At 41.8% G+C, this 15,595-nt stretch overlaps 1 long non-coding RNA gene across 1 annotated transcript in view; it reads left to right on the top strand.

Moving 5' to 3' along the window:
- The window catches only part of LOC108448028, a 97,713-nt gene extending 82,524 nt beyond the window's left edge, over positions 1 to 15,189 (top strand). Inside the window, exons 3-4 of the long non-coding RNA XR_001863809.1 lie at positions 835 to 908; positions 14,475 to 15,189. This is a non-coding gene — a long non-coding RNA (uncharacterized LOC108448028). The remainder of the gene's footprint in view (positions 1 to 834; positions 909 to 14,474) is intronic.
- Positions 15,190 to 15,595: the final 406 nt, after the last annotated feature.

Below are 15,595 nucleotides of genomic sequence, written 5' to 3'. Positions count from 1 at the left end.
TGGATGGATGGATGGATGGATGGATGGATGGATGGATGGATGGATGGATGCTTGCTGTAGTAGTTTCTCAAGATGATGTTATTCTGATTTTATTTATAAGAAGGTGAGGCATATAAAAATGTAAAGACCTGTGTGAATGATCAGACAAGCAGACTGACAATACTGGGATCTGAGCACATTATCCTACATGTCAGGCTGAGAACTGTCCTCTGTCTCCACCATATATTATCCACACATAGACCACGGGTGTCTTACAAAGGGATGGGGATAGCCACCAGGATGAGTGGGAGCGGTGAAAGTACCTGCTGCTGAGTAGCTACATCACTCAAAATCTTTTGCTGTCCCTCCAGAGTTCCAGACTATCAGAAATAGAACGGTGAAGGTGATGTTCAAGCAGATTTCCTTTGGATTTGCCCTGTTTATTTCTCCCATGTGGGGGGTCTAATCTAGGAGATCCAAGCTTTCAACTTCCATGGCAAAAATACAGACACAGGCAGTTAGGGGCTGATTCAATGCTCACACAAATCTGTAGATGAAAGGACTCTTGCCTTTGATAAGTATTATTAGATTGAGCCCTTGCCTAAACCCATGTAATACAAATGAAAAGAAAATGCTCAAAACTATTTTGTTTTGACAGCAAACAATGGACAGAAAAGGCCAGAGATGATATTTGACTGATCAGTCTTTTTCTCATTGAGTTTTATTATGAAATAGAACAAGAATTGTTGAAAATAATCTTAGTTGAACTACTCTTTCTTGCATAGCCCAGCAGATTCAACTGACTGCAACAAAGAGGAAGATTTTTCAATAAATTATTTTAAACTCACATTGCAGGTCTGGAGATCTACCAGCTAAGAGTGCTGAGGCAGAACAGCTGGCTGAAGGGAAGGAAGTGTGTCTTTGGAAAGGTAATTCATAAGCAATAAACATGCAAGGTTTGCTATCTATCATCTATCCCTGCTCCAAAACACTTTACAAGCACGGGGCATTTTGCCCATGTCTGTCTGGCAGGACCCAGGAGTACTTCCTAGCTCCTGTGCCTAGGTATTCACGCCAGCTACATCCACTTCTATGTTGAGAGCAGACCCATCTACAGACTGGTTCCCTACATCCCATGTAGTGGGATCCCTGACTTATGGGCCAGAAGGTGAATGCAAAGTGCCCCTTCTGCTCCCTTGATTGGAACAGTGTGTGTGCCTGGAGCTGACTTACCCTGTACTCTCATTTGTGGCTGAAGCAGACCAGAAGAAGGCATTCATCAACATCTCGTTCAATGTTCCCTTAGGAAAAAATACAGGCTGCAGCTTGATCATTCACTACTCTTAGGGAGCTGGGGTTTTGTTTGGTTCTTTTTTTCTTTCAGAGGATCTGGACTGTATTTCTAATTGATCAAGAATGCAAAATAAGACTTTTTTTTTTTTTTTTTTTTTTTTTTTGGTAGAAGTGTTCTGATTATCCACAGATTTTCCAGTAAATACATAAATACATTTATATTATTTTCATCCACTATTGATACCAGAATGTACATGTGTAGCCATATAACATGTCTACTTGGCATCCCAGTGTGCCAAAAAATTAGCATTTTCTTATGCAGACAGTGGTATCTGGCGTCCCTACCAAATAGCAAAAACAATTATTTGACATAAGTAGAAACATCCCTAGGAAACAATTTCCCACAAAATAAAGGCATTCAAAACTAGAGTTTTGTGATCCATTCAGTCAGTTGACTAAATTTCAGAGACAAATTTAATATTTTTTTATATGTCTTGGAGATAATTCTAGCATTTCAGTAAATGAGACATCACTGGTGCTCCAGTGACCGAATGTGTCCCTTGAAGTACATCAACCAGTTGCCCTGGGCAGGAGCTGTTTTTCCTTAGGAATAGATATTCCTGAAAGGGCCTTTTAAACATACCTTCTGTGGATTTGTCCAGGACTTTTACACAACTGGGGGAAAAAAACCCCCAACATCTCTATCTTTGAGATCCGAAGCAATCCGCCAGACTTTTACTTGATCCCTCATGGAAACTTAGGTCAATCATTCATGCCCTTGTGCAGCCTTATTGCTTCAGTACAGGCTCCCAATGATCTATAACAATAAAAACAGGATTTTTGAACAATCCACCTATTACTAGTGCCTAAAATAGCAGAGTTGGGTCCCCAGAAGTGGTTACATTCAGAGAAATTAAGGAGTCCTTCATGAAAGCTTTCCCTTTTTCTTGTTCAGGACTATAAAACTGACCTACAAGACATCTTGCAGCTACTAGTAAGAGAACCAGGCAAACAAGAAGCTGATTTTGAAAACTGAAATGCATAAGAGGACATCCAAAAGGAGACAAAACAACTAAAAGACAACCATACAGCAGGCATAAAAGAAGCAATTTGAGTTGGAGGACACTCCACATATATAGACTGGAAACAGCCAGAGGTGTCTAGCTTGGGGAGGGGTCCAGCTTGAACAAAGAGCCTCACAGGCAGCATACGTAACATACAGGGTAATATTTTTGCATACTGCATTGTAGTAAAGTGAGAGTCATAAACATCCCAGAAACAAAGCTGGAAGGGATCCCAAGAAGCCATTTATTCCATGGGCCAGTATGAGGCAAGCTAAATACAGCTGAGTATATGTTGAATCTGTTCTTAAAAATCTCTAATAAAGGTCAAGCCGCAGATATATTAAGGGATGGTAAGGTAAGGAAATTAATTCAAAACACACTACCAGCCTTACAAATGGCTGGGTTCCCCAAGCTCACCTTCATTTTATCTGCAATGATGTTATTTATTTAGAAGCAATAAACTATATCTCTATTATCAGTTACAAAGAGAAGTACTGGTTGTTGGGATCAGATGCCCAGTGCTAAGGCTGGTGCCCTTATTTTGTCCAGAATAATCAGAAGAGGGTAAGGAAGAAGTGGGAAGTGGCCCCTTTGAAAAAGAAATACACTGCTATTGACACAAGAACAAGGGAAGTATCTCAGTACATCAGTGGGTTGGCAGCCGGATTCTGATGCCTTTTCAGTGTATCCAGGGACTTCCCAAACTCACAGGCCATGGCACTGATCAGACACGAATCAGAAATTACGATCCTGAAGACAGCCTCAGCAAAGTCACATCATTCAGATTTAATGCAAAAGTTATTTTTGTTTGTTATTGTTTCTGGAAGCTCAAGGCATAGAAGGCTCTTCCCAAATTTTGTGAAGGTATGATCCAAGACCCAAATGCAATACAATCAATATTCACCAGCACCCAATCACTTAGGCTTTTGAGAGAAAATTATTGAAAGGAAAGGAAAGGAAAGGGAAGGAAAGTTCAACAGTAAAAACAGGTGCCTGCCAAATAAGCCATAAATGAGCCAGGGACCTCTAGCCTAACTTACTCCTTTCTCCACCTAATTTCAGACATAGCAAGGCTGAAAATGGCTGAAAAGAAAAGCAGAACAAGAGAGGACTGTGTGCTTTACTAAGGGTTAGTTCTAGGGTACCCCAGGGAGTAAAAAAGAAAAAATACCTGGAAGTAGTGCACTAACCTTCCTATGTGTCGGCTGAAGCAGTCAGATAGCCCACGGTGATTCTGGGCTACAGTGAGATAAATCAGTGCTGATGTTCATGCCAAACCACAGATACCACACTCAATTTGTTAGGGAATAACCCCAGGTCTTTCCAGCAAAATATTCACTTCTTCCATATCCTGTCAGTGAGCAATATGGAAAAATTTCCCTCTAATGGGCGAGTGCTGTGTCCTAAAACAAGCCTGGGAAACCATAGCTTGTACTTCGTGCATGAAAGTACTGGACAATTAGAAACTCAGCTGAACCATGCAGATTGTCTGCTGATGAGGGTAGACGCTTATTAAAAAAGCGTGGAGGAAGTTATTCTTTGAAGTTTACAGCTGTTGCCATTTCAACCACAAGGCCAAGTTTACACCCATGACAGACGAAAAGCACAGCACAAAAAAAAAGAAATCCAGCTTGATAATTGCATGATGATTTCACACCTTTCTGAGGGAGGTATTTTGCCCTTCTATTTCAGTGGCTCTATCCAGGCAAAAGCTTATTTTTTTGGTACCCTTGGAAGACGAAGTCTCTTATTCCCCAAGATGGGGTAGCTGGGACAGAAGGAGTGTCTTGGAGCAGTTCCTGTCCCCTCTGGGTGGGAGGCCAGGCTGTTTTCAGCCTGAGTGGGCTTGCTATCCTCTCCTTTCCATAATGACTTCTTCTCTCCACATTCCCCATACAACTACCTCCTCAGAAAATGGACCTCCCTCTCAGAAGGGAGCAGGGATGGAACTCAACTAGAAATGGAAGAGCTCATTAGTCTCCATGTGCATTTTCTTTTTCAGTTACCTGTTAAGATCCAGCAACGAGTCTGGAGATGTGTTTTCCTTCTTACCTGAATAAAATGATTATGCTCTTTAGACACTGCAATGGTGCTCTGATGTCATCTAATACAGTCCATTAGACAAATGAAGACAATCTTCCACTACCTTTGTGTTTTATCCTTGATTAAACTGAGCTGCTGCCTGTTTGTACTTGACCTCAGAGCTGGATGATCTCTTCACCGTTGTTTCAAAATCACTGAAAAAAGATAAAACCAGCCAAGACCAAATCTTAGCATTGCCATGTGGCCCCAGTTCAAATCTTCATAATAAAATGCTTTAGGAAACATCCCTGAAGCTGTAGCTAGCTTAGTCTGACCGGATTTTTTGCAGGTGTCAGGGCAGGCATCACTCTACGTTCATCGTGCTGCATGACGTTGATGTCCTGGGGTCATGAGTATATGTGATGGACAAGGAGCAGCCTGTTGCATATTTAGCTGGGTAGTGTGTGGTGTGATAGACACAGAGCTATCCTGCAATAATTTTAACAGTGTGCACTGGCCTAATAACTGTTTACTGCACAAGTATTTGGGTTATGCTTAATAGCAGACTGTAAGGAAAACAATCAGAAAGGAAGAAAAATGGCTTGAACTCAGCCAGCCCTGCAGTTAACACAGGACAATGGGAAAGTCATGGGCTCCCAGGAGTCTGGTTCAGCTTCCTGCAGGGCCTACTGAACTGGTTGGGAAAGACAGAGCCAAAAGTCTGACAAGCGAGAAGCACAAATGAACTCTGGCTGCATCAGCAGGACTCTCTTTTCAGAGCCAAGGAGATCTTGGGGAGCTGTTCAGGGGCACCAGACTGAGACTCAGGCACTCGCTGTAGTGTCTGCAGAAGCAGAGACCTGCCTCAGTTGCCAAAGGGGCAGAGCTGTGGATAATTTGGAGGATGGGGAAGAATTGCTCATTTGGTAAATGCTTTTTGGAAAAGGAAATACTAGTTTTGAGAAAGTGGTTTTGACATTTTGTGGGCATCATTTGTCACACTATCCTTGAGGGAAAGTCCACAGGCATCAAAACATGGTTTTTGGTGAAACCTTTCCTCCCCGTACTGCAGTCCCTGGCAACTCAAGGGAAGTTGAGACCCAGACTCTTGAAATGTTCCCCAGCTGGCCAAGGCTCAATGTCCAAGGTGAGGCCAAGACCCAGTTTTTAGTAACAAACTCTGCTGGAACTGTGGATGTGAGCCCCACAGTCCAGACACTGGCAGCTGTCTCCACACTATGTCTCATGCCACTGAGAGCATCAGACAGTGCCTGATGTCTGAGCCAACATGTCTTCTTCTCTTGTGGGGTTTGTGGTCCATCAGACACCAGAGGGGCAGAAGTGCTGCCAGTCCTGCTGTCTGAGGGCTTGAAAGATGCAGTGGGACAAGCTCGTACCACCCAGAGGAAGCACTGCCTGTTGGTGCTGAAAATGGTAATGCTCTTTTCCAGGGCCTAGTGTCCTCTGCTCTACTGCTAATATGTAAACTAGGCTTGTTTAGTTCACCTGAAATCATGTTTAACCTACCAGCATGTTAGTGATTTTGCATTATGTTGCAATAGAGTATGTGCCAGGTCTGCTCAGCTCCTGTCTTCCAGTTCCAGGGCAGTAACAAGAAGTACTAATGCATGCCCTGTTCATGATCATCTGAGCAATATCTGCACAGCATTTCTTTTCCATGTTACATTTCAAGACTAGCAGTTCTTCTCTTCCAAAACCAAACTGCTTATTTAGATGAAATTTCATCAAGGCTCCTGTGGGCATTATAGCTGTGCACCAGTAAGAAAGGACACAGCCCTTGCTGGACAACAGCAAAGACTCACTGGCTTATGTATATGAGGACAAGTGACTGTTAGGTCATATTTAATTTACCCTTACCACACAGACCATAATTCCATCTAACCAGAAGAGAACATTGCACGATAGGGAAAACAGGCAGACCATGAACTAAGTATACACCACAAAATCCAGTACAGCATGTTAAGTAAGCAGATGTCGCAGGAAGGAAAGTGCAATATACTGTAGGTGCTGAAAACCTTCAACTGACATCTGCTCTTCTTTATTTCTGTCTAAAATTCCCCTTTAATACCTGACATCATTATCTCATTTTTATCCTTTCTTATATAAAATGGTGATAGCTTATATCTGCAATTCTCTAAAAGACGTTTTTCCCCTGTTCAGAAAAACAGGTATCTTCCTGTTACAGGTGAATTAATCTTTATCTGAGAGATGATTTTTGACCAACCCACCAGTGACACTAGTGGGTTATTTTAGAGAAGGTCATAGATGATCATAAAACAACATTTAGCTGAAGAAAGAATCAGCAGCAGAAACAAAAGTTTTGTCAACTTTAAAGACAGCCTGAGCAGCGCCTTGTGCCTTAGCAGGGACCTAGTCTCAAAAAGCACTGTTAACAAAGGAAGAACTGGAATCAATCTTTCTTCTTCTGTCCACAATCACTCATAGAAACTACAGCTTAAAATCTCAGCAGGGAGCTGGATGTCGAGTACCTCATGCTTTGGAAGCACAACTTGAGAAATATTACAGGCACCCAATTTTAAGGATTCCTCTCAAAAATCAGTCTTTGTTTTGGAGATCATAAGCTGTTCAGCACCACCAGTCAGATGCTAAGATCTTGGGGAGAAAGTACATCTTGCCACAAGCAGTGTGCATCTCTTCACAACAGGAACCCAGCCTGCTGGTTGTAATGCTTGGCACTCTAACCTAAAGTAAATACACCACGTAATCTGCAGGATATGTCTCTGAGCATGCTTACATGGTAATAATGATGTTACCGTAGAACGGCCGTATGACTTATTATGCCTTGTGAAATAAAGCAAAGCCAATCTCTTCCCACCATGGGAAGTACCAGCGCAGTAGAAAATGGAAACAAGAAAAAATTAAATACCACCCAGGCCTGGTTTAAACATGCAAACTTTCTAATAAAATATCAGAACCAGATGCCGCTAAAGATGAGTGATAATTAAAGAAGATAAATTAAAGAAATGTTTTTCCAGGGAATGGCTCTACTGGACACAAATTGTTTCAGCATGGGAAAAAAATATAATAAAATTACTGCTGCTGCCTGTTTTCAAAAGTTTCCATTAATAAGTCAAGGCAGGTTCCCTGCTAAATTCCCTTATATCCAGGCTCCCTCTTTGCCTCTGTTGGTTTAATCTCAGTGTGGTTTAGCAGAGTGAGCAGAGGACTGAGAGCCAGGATTCGGTTCCAACACTGACTCACTGTGTGGGCTCCCTTATGTCATACTCAGGGCAGGTCAGGCCTGGAAAGCACATCTCTAAAAATGGTCCTGAGGGGTCCAGAGCCCGACGATCTCCCCATTCTTGTGTCAGATGTGCACAGTTCACCAGAGGTTTTCCCCTGACTGTCAGTCCAGCAAACTGATCTCAGGCTAAGCTGGTGTAATGTGATTTTTTTCAGTCTGGTGTCTCATCGCAAGAAATAAGTACACTGGGAGCCAAGTTATGCAGACACCTGTGCAAACTCACGGCAGGAAACACAGCCGGAGCATTGCAGTTGTAGGGCGGATTCAGCAGACCCACTAAGACCACCCTGGAGCTTTATGTGCCTGTGTATAAACTCATCTTAGTCCAGTTTGTTGTTAAGCTTCATCTTAGCTAAACACAAGATGGTGTTTAAGCCCCTCAAAGACTTTTAATTTCTTCAGATTTCTCACATGCAGAAAAGTGTCCATCTAATTGCCAAAAGCAATTTTGTAGCAAATAAAATAATGTGCTGCACCAGGAGAGGAAAAGAATAAAATAAACCCACGTAAATACATGGCCTAGTTCCCTTTTAACCACATGTTCCCCAGGCTCATAACCTCTGCAAAAGCCTATGAGGAGTAATGTGGTTTGCAGTGTGCCTGTAAGGTCAACAAATCTGGCGTGTTTCAGGCTGAACAAGGGCTCAGACACAAGATCGGGTTCCCCTGGTTTAATGAGCTGCCGTGCGGCCCCGCTTCGCACATGGCGAGCGCCAGGTGACACCGCGCAGCCTCAGCCCACCTCAGCCGGGGTTGTATCCCCGGCTCCCGAGCCAGAGGGCCTCCAAGGATGGTCACTGCAGTTTGATGGCCACATTCCCTCTCACAAAACCAGAGTAAGGCAGCTGCATGCCTCATGTGCAAACGTGAAAGCAACGGGAGCTGCCTGAAGGACACCGTGCTCACAGCTTGTTCTCCTGGGCAGCAAAGTCAAATGGAATGGATGAACACACACAGAGTCAAGAACAGGGACAGGCCTCTCGAGCACGCAAGCTCCAAGCTGTTTGCAGATGTTTCAGCTCAGTCTGGGAATTTATACTTGATCTGAGACTGTGCAAGTTAATCTGTGCACGGCCAGCCTGCCGTCCCCAGCCCAGCCACCCAGGTGGTGAGGCCAGCTGCTCTCGGCACCTTTTCCTCCCCAGCCTTCTGGGAGCCACAGGGGGACAAGGTACAGATGACAGTAGCTAGGGCTAACTCCAAAACAGTAACAGGCTTGCTCTGCCTTGTCAGTCTCAGAGACAGAAGAGCAGTGTTGACCACACTCTCATTTGATCCTTTAAAAAGTGCATTTATTAAGACCCTTTACTCCCTGCAGAGCACTGAACCTGCAATAAGAAATATTGGTTACACAGCTCATAGGGAGATTGGTGATTTCTCCTTGATCTCTGTTTCAATCCTCATGCTACAAGTGCTGCAGGGCATCTGTCCCCAAACCGCACTTCTCACCTGCTGGACAGACAGACTTCCCTGGAAACATCATGTGGAAAATTCAGTGGAGAGAAGAGGAAACAAGAGGATATGAGAGCAGGTGAGAGGAGGAGGAGAAAAAAAGTAAAGAAAAAAAAACAGAAAAGCCAGAAAAAAAGAAAAGAAAAGAAAAGAAAAGAAAAGAAAAGAAAAGAAAAGAAAAGAAAAGAAAAGAAAAGAAAAGAAAAGAAAAGAAAAGAAAAGAAAAGAAAAGAAAAGAAAAGAAAAGAAAAGAAAAGAAAAGAAAAGAAAAGAAAAGAAAAGAAAAGAAAAGAAAAGAAAAGAAAAGAAAAGAAAAGAAAAGAAAAGAAAAGAAAAGAAAAGAAAAGAAAAGAAAAGAAAAGAAAAGAAAAGAAAAGAAAAGAAAAGAAAAGAAAAGAAAAGAAAAGAAAAGAAAAGAAAAGAAAAGAAAAGAAAAGAAAAGAAAAGAAAAGAAAAGAAAAGAAAAGAAAAGAAAAGAAAAGAAAAGAAAAGAAAAGAAAAGAAAAGAAAAGAAAAGAAAAGAAAAGAAAAGAAAAGAAAAGAAAAGAAAAGAAAAGAAAAGAAAAGAAAAGAAAAGAAAAGAAAAGAAAAGAAAAGAAAAGAAAAGAAAAGAAAAGAAAAGAAAAGAAAAGAAAAGAAAAGAAAAGAAAAGAAAAGAAAAGAAAAGAAAAGAAAAGAAAAGAAAAGAAAAGAAAAGAAAAGAAAAGAAAAGAAAAGAAAAGAAAAGAAAAGAAAAGAAAAGAAAAGAAAAGAAAAGAAAAGAAAAGAAAAGAAAAGAAAAGAAAAGAAAAGAAAAGAAAAGAAAAGAAAAGAAAAGAAAAGAAAAGAAAAGAAAAGAAAAGAAAAGAAAAGAAAAGAAAAGAAAAGAAAAGAAAAGAAAAGAAAAGAAAAGAAAAGAAAAGAAAAGAAAAGAAAAGAAAAGAAAAGAAAAGAAAAGAAAAGAAAAGAAAAGAAAAGAAAAGAAAAGAAAAGAAAAGAAAAGAAAAGAAAAGAAAAGAAAAGAAAAGAAAAGAAAAGAAAAGAAAAGAAAAGAAAAGAAAAGAAAAGAAAAGAAAAGAAAAGAAAAGAAAAGAAAAGAAAAGAAAAGAAAAGAAAAGAAAAGAAAAGAAAAGAAAAGAAAAGAAAAGAAAAGAAAAGAAAAGAAAAGAAAAGAAAAGAAAAGAAAAGAAAAGAAAAGAAAAGAAAAGAAAAGAAAAGAAAAGAAAAGAAAAAAGAAAAGAAAAGAGAAAGGAGTCATGAATCTGGGTGTGTAATTTATATATGAGGGAAAGTTTAAACCAGTGTGATTGGCAAGAATACAATGTTACTAAAAGCCACAGACATGCTAATTGGTGAGTCATTTAAGTAAACCCTATTGATCTTGTAAGTTTGCCAATTTTCAATTTTCACTTTTGCTTGAAAACAGCTCAGAAAATAAGACTTAACCAGAAACTCATGATCAGTGACTTTTTCATCCAATTTTTTAGCAAATGTAATATCTGTCTTGAGGGGTGCTTTTGTTTGACCAAGGGAACAGTCACAGAGCTTCTTTTGACTCACCCAAGCCTCCCCCAGTATGGGCTGGAGATGCAGACTCGGAGCAGGTCACGTCCTATGTGCTTTCCATATTCCTGTTCTTTCCATATTTCCATTGCAGCTGCAAACCAAGATATTCTTTTCAGCCATGATGTTCACTGCCAGCAAGCAGTCTTAGGTGTATGGGAAATGACCACCAGAAGCCTGTGACACCTCAGCCATGCCACTGCAGAGGTGGGGGATTCCAAAAGGTCAAGCTTGGCTCTGTCCAATTTTCTGCAGCCGTGCCCAGCACAGGAGCTCTGAGCTGCTCAGAAATTTGACTGACATTGTCAGTTCGAAGACAGTAAAGGAATGCGACTGATGTCCAATGGTTCAAAGATGAATGTAGTTTGACAATTTATGTAAAGGAACAAAAAAAAAATAAAGCGTTTATCGCATTAACCCATTCCTCCTTTACTATTTGGGCTGTAGCTAAGGCAAATTTGATAGAGCAGGTAAAGGAGGTATCCCTGGCCATCCACCCTGCTCCTCTGCCACAGCTTAGGAAAGTCTTGTCCACCCTTAAAGAAGCACCATCATCTGTTGGGTGATCCTGAGCTGCCCAGATAGAGGGATGGGCTCCTTCTCCCCCTCAGAAAGAGCTTCAGTAATCAGGCACAGGCTTTCCACATTCTTAAGCAAAATATTTACTTTACAAGCGCTGAAACAAAATTTGGAAAAGTGAAGAATAATATTTATTTTGATGATGTTAAATTGCATTAAAGTCAAAACTGAAAATTAGATGTATGCACATACACCAAGGGCATTATTCACTAATCACAGGAACATAAAAGAACTGGAAAATACCCTCCTTCACTGCCACTAGGAAAGTTGATCTGGAATAAATTACAGGCAAAATGTATAATTAAGCAAGCTATTATTATCCAGTGTCTTAGCAGATGCTGACCTTGTTTATGGTGATTGGGATAAGAATTCAAGTGAGGTTTGATTTCACAGCTGTGTTCACGATGCCTTCGACCTGTTGTATTGCCCCAGAAATTCCCAAAGTGTTAGCACTGCTATCTAAGTGTGGTGCTTATGGATTCCTATCCTCCTCAGCTGCTGACTGGGGAACTTTTCTTTAGCTTCTTGGAAAACAGAAAATTGTTTCATTGATCTGTCAGCCAGGCTTTATACTTGAAACCTGCATTTAATTACTTTGAAGAAGCTTTAATATTCCACCAGTACAAGGAGGGGGGACCTTCCACTGCAATGCTATTCTCTTATTTTTATTTTTTGCCGGTGTAAGCTAGTGGCTTAGTTACTGAAATAATAATTCTGTTGAAAGTATCCTTGGCATGAGAGATGAGCTGCCAAAGTGTTATGGGCACAGTAATTTGTACATGGAAATGAGGATCCAGGGAACAACATGAACATCAGTGTCCTGAGGAGCTTATGATTAAAACATTATGCTGAGCTTTTATGATTTCTACAGCTAATTAGCAAGATTTATAAGCGTCTAGAAAAAAACCAAGGCTGAATACAGTAACAATCCCTATTTTCCACTTGAAGCAGAAAACTGCTGGGTTCTAAAATAGCGGGAAAAGGAAAAGAGGGAAAACACCCTTATATGTTCATTTGCCCACAATTTAGACTAATTGCTTCTCTCTTTTCCATAGGATGAGTGGATGTCTCTCAGGTGGCGAGCATGAAGTCTGTGACTTATTCACATCAGTGGCAATGCCTTGTTGATTTAATAGAGAAAAGGTTTCCTGCTGTTTTGTTATGGATTCAGACTAGCACCAGCTTTGTTTTCCAGCGGCATGCTGGGGGAATGTGAGGTGTCTGAAAAAGCCACTTCCACCAATATACACTCGGTTGATTCTGTGTCCCCAGGGGTGCAAAAGGAAAAGGAGGGGTGTGGGAGGAAAGAAGAAATACCAAGGTAGTCTGTAGAGGAATTAAGGTCTTAGTCTGCAGCGACAGACCTGCGAGGGCCTCTGCTGCTCCCAGGAGGGCTTCTGGCTGGCAGCACCTGCATGCCCTGCTTGGGAAGTTCACGGTGTGCATAGAGGGGCTGTGCAAGACCCCAGGCCTTTCTTTTACAGTTTTTTGCATTTTCAGAAGCCCAAACATCTCCACATAGTCATGGGCTGAAAACCCCTGACCATAAAACTCTTCTGTTCTCTCTGGACAAACCTTTCAGCCAGAAAAGGAGATGCCGTCCAGAAAACATGATTGTGTGGACATCTCATTGCATAGGATGAGCCTTGCTCTAAGTGAGATAAAGACTGATGATCATTACTGAAGCCATGGCAAAGGAATTGCTCCAATACAGACCCAAAGCAACTGAAGCAGATCTGATAACTGTTTTTGCTATGGCTGTAGCTAGCTCCTGTGTGCAGAACAGCTGAGATTTCACCCAGAACACAGCTGGCTGTTTTGGCCAGGTTGTCCCTGGTCCAGGTTTGCCTTTGGGAAGAGACTTTCCAGCCACTGTGGGCACTGCCCTTTCTCAGAATCTGCACTGAGCACTCCTCCTGTTTCTAGCCAAGAGTACAAGTACCACAGGTGGGTCTGTGCTCCCCTAGCTGGGAATTGTGACCCATGGTGGGAGACTGAGAGCCACACTGGGCCCTCAGCTGCCTGGGCACTGCCCTGCGTGGAGGGAGATGCACTGTGTGTACAGCCATTTAAGGCAAGTGTGACCTTCAGAGGGTTGTACTTCATTTTTTGGTGGCTGCAGACGTCTAGTGACAGATACAACATATTCACATATCCCTGGGAAGTGCTTTACCAATGCTGTATGTCGCCACAATGTAGTAATTAAAAATACACTGTCTTACTGCACAGCTAGTGTGACCACAAATGTCCATTTATAAAGTTTCATCTATTTATACTGGAGCCCTGTTTCTTCAGCTTAGAGATGTACAAATACTAGTATGCCACACTTAATAGTATCTTAGCATTTTATTATTTTTAATGAACCTCTGTCATCACCTCCTGCAATAATTTTTTTCTCATTCCCATATTCCTAGGCAGTTGGCCTAAATGGGTATAATGGGATAATTTCCACTCCAGCAATGGTTTGGCACTTACATTATACAGTGCTTGGTAGCTGCTGCACCCTTGAGACAGAGAATATGCCGAAGTTTATGGTGAGACCCACAGTGGAGTGATGCCATACTCCATATTCACCTACAAAGCCAGTCCATTTTTTGTTACCATGGAGTGGGAGCAAATTTTTAGAGTTTCTGGTCTAACATTAGATAGGAAGGTTTAGCCAGAGAACTTTTCACTGAAGTGGCACCTGTGTTCTTGGCCAGAGGTGCTTCAGACCATGGGAATATCACGCTGGCACCTCCTACTGCAAAGTGTCCAGTGAGAGGAACATCAGCACAGCTTGACTTCATCTTATAAGCCCAGGGTTGCAAATGGATACAAAGCTCTCCAAGCAGAGCTGTGGGGGAAAGGATCCCGCCCTGCTGGAAAGAGGGAAGTGGAAAAAACGCCTGGCTGAGGCAGCATTGCTGGGATGCCAGCAGAGCTAGCAGACAGAGGGGAGCGAGGCAGGGAGAACCCTGTCTTAGGGCAGCCCCTGCATCCTCCATCCTCCAGCACAGGGAGCGGGGCCTGCCCAGCCTCTTTTACAGGTGTGCAGGGAACTGGGGGAGCCACAGGCTGCTGGGGCTCTCCTCCCAAGCATGTGTGCTGCAGATGGGCTAGGACTGAACGCCAGCCAACATGGAATATTATTTATAATAACAATAATAACAATATTAATAACATAAGAACATCTGGTAGCATTTTTTTCTGTCTACCATTTGGCTGGAGGCAGAGCATCCGGGTGACATGACAATGTATTTCTGTTTCCAATTTAGCCCCAGCTCAGCTGCTGCAGTGACTCAGAGACAAGGCACTTCCAGGGACGCATCCCTGTTCCCGGTCCCGGCTGGCCCCGCAGGTGTCCCACCACAGACGGCAGAAGCACCTAAGATCATCCATGCTTGGATTTCCTTTATTGGCTGTTTCACAGGAGACTGCAAGGGGGGTTTTATGCTTCCATGGCTCCTTTCCATCCTGCCCTGTGAGGAAGTTACCCAACTACAACGGTGTGCGGTTTCAGACAGAAAACAAAAGCTGGCTGTTTTGAAATCAAACCAGAAGTGGCTCTATTACACATTTCATGCTATTGAAAGTATATTTGACTAAATACATATTTAAACTATTGTGGTATTGTTTTGAATTCTAAGGTTTTCAAATGTGTCCAGTGAATATGTCACTTCCACAAACTAAGATTTCAGTTTTGACATGCAACTCACATCTAGCCTGAAAAATTAATGCTGTAGTTAAAAACATACTTTTCTTTCTTCATTATACTGACAGAAAGCTAAAAGCAAAATTACCATGGAAGCTGAAGCTGTTGCTCCTAGAGTGTATACAGATAGTTGCAGTAGGAATACTTTTATCCATCCTGCTCATCATTAGTTTCTCCCAGCAAGTTCTAGCTGGGGAGTTGATTTCTTTGGGATCTAGAGAATGGAGGGTGGATTCCCCAGTCATGGAGCAGGCTTTCACTTCACAGCAGTTAACGCATTGTGCACGGACTCTCATCTGCTATAAATTTATACAGGTTGATGACAAACTTAAAAGGTGCACTATTAAAACTTCATGTTCAAGAATAATGTTCATTTAATTATTTGAGCATTCTGTCTTGAGTCACTAAAGACTGAGGTTTATGTAAAGTAAATGAAGTGTCCCCCTGATGCCTTCGGAGGCACGTATCCTGCTCCTGTCCTTGGGGTCAGCCAGCTCTGCATGTATGCTCAAGGACAAACTAGGCCTCAACACTCATTATATTATCAAATTTACATATGAAGTAGCGAAAAACTGCTGATAAACAGAAAATCCAGGCCTTTGGCTCAGCACTTGTCCAATTATTAAAATCAGTTGCTTTAGATGGCATCTGAAATAAAACCATTTCTCCTAATGCACTTTACAC

This window comes from Corvus brachyrhynchos, unplaced genomic scaffold, assembly GCF_000691975.1.
Source record: "Corvus brachyrhynchos isolate BGI_N302 unplaced genomic scaffold, ASM69197v1 scaffold14, whole genome shotgun sequence".
Lineage (NCBI taxonomy): Eukaryota > Metazoa > Chordata > Aves > Passeriformes > Corvidae > Corvus > Corvus brachyrhynchos.
This window is presented reverse-complemented; position numbering and strand designations above follow the sequence as displayed.